The sequence below is a fragment of the Alligator sinensis genome, unplaced genomic scaffold (genome assembly GCF_000455745.1).
Source record: "Alligator sinensis unplaced genomic scaffold, ASM45574v1 scaffold755_1, whole genome shotgun sequence".
In the NCBI taxonomy this organism is placed as follows: Eukaryota; Metazoa; Chordata; order Crocodylia; family Alligatoridae; genus Alligator; species Alligator sinensis.
Window position 1 is genome coordinate 448,338 of NW_005842955.1, and position 1,134 is coordinate 449,471.

Below are 1,134 nucleotides of genomic sequence, written 5' to 3' on the forward strand. Positions count from 1 at the left end.
GGTAGTGAAATTTGCTGACAGCATGTGCTGAGGCACTGTCAATACAGAAAAGATATATTGTATAAGACTATAGGGATATTTCATAAAAAGCACTGGAGTAATAGTAATGGGATAAATTTAACTGTACCAAGTGTTACGTCATACACTTAGGATCTAATATTAAGAATTAAGTCATCAGCTGAGGATGTTATCAATTGGAAACAGAGGAGGAGCATGACTTAAGTGTACTGCAGTTGATCACAAGATGACTAAGTCACCAAAGCAATCTAGCTATAAGAGAAGGTCAAATGAAAGTTTAAAAGTTGCTGTGAGGCATTTCCAGTAGAGATATGAAAGTATTAATGCTACCAGATATTGGTGGGACTTCGATTGTATGGGTGCAGAATGCTGGGTACAATTCTGATGATCCATGTTCAAGAAAGAATAAATAAAACTTGAGGAGGTACAGAACAGGGCTGTTGGTCATGAAGAGAATGTAGAAACTCTTACAAAAAGAGACTAGAGAAAGCGGTAGTTAGGTCACTGGCAGACGTCACATTTATTACATGAAGAATGCGTTATTGTATGATAAATGGCAACATGTCACATGTTCAAACAATAAAAATGACAAATCAGCCACAAAGATGTTTTACATTTAATGCAGAATATCTTTGTGGTTGTTCTGCATCACACTAATTTAAACATGTAGCATGGAGATTAGTCTCCTCTTATTAAAAGGAGACTAGAAGAGCCTGGTTCATTTGGCTGAATAACACAAAATTTGAAAAGGGATACTATAGTTCCATATAAATACACCAGGGACAGGGAAGGTAAACACAAGAGAGAAATTACTTTCAAGCTAAAGCAAAGTGGGTATACACTGGTCATGAATACATTTTATTTGGAAATTAAAATAAGATTTCTATACTACTGGAATAAGGTTACATAATATCTTTCTAACGGATGTAGTAAGGGGGGGGAAAAATCAAACAAGCTTTATGGTAGAGTTTGGTCAGTGTATGAAAGAGATGCAATGATGGATGGCCTGTGATAGTAGGAAACTGAACTCTTGTGACTCAGAAAGAGCATTCCAATCTTATGTTTCTATCAGGAACAGGATCACACATTTTGATCGGGGGGGGGGGGGGGGGCGCA

The 1,134-nt window shown here is 37.0% G+C and overlaps 1 protein-coding gene across 1 annotated transcript in view; it reads right to left on the minus strand.

Moving 5' to 3' along the window:
• The window catches only part of LOC102378994 (partitioning defective 3 homolog B-like), a 462,493-nt gene that overhangs the window by 428,741 nt on the left and 32,618 nt on the right, over nt 1–1,134 (minus strand). The window lies entirely within an intron of this gene.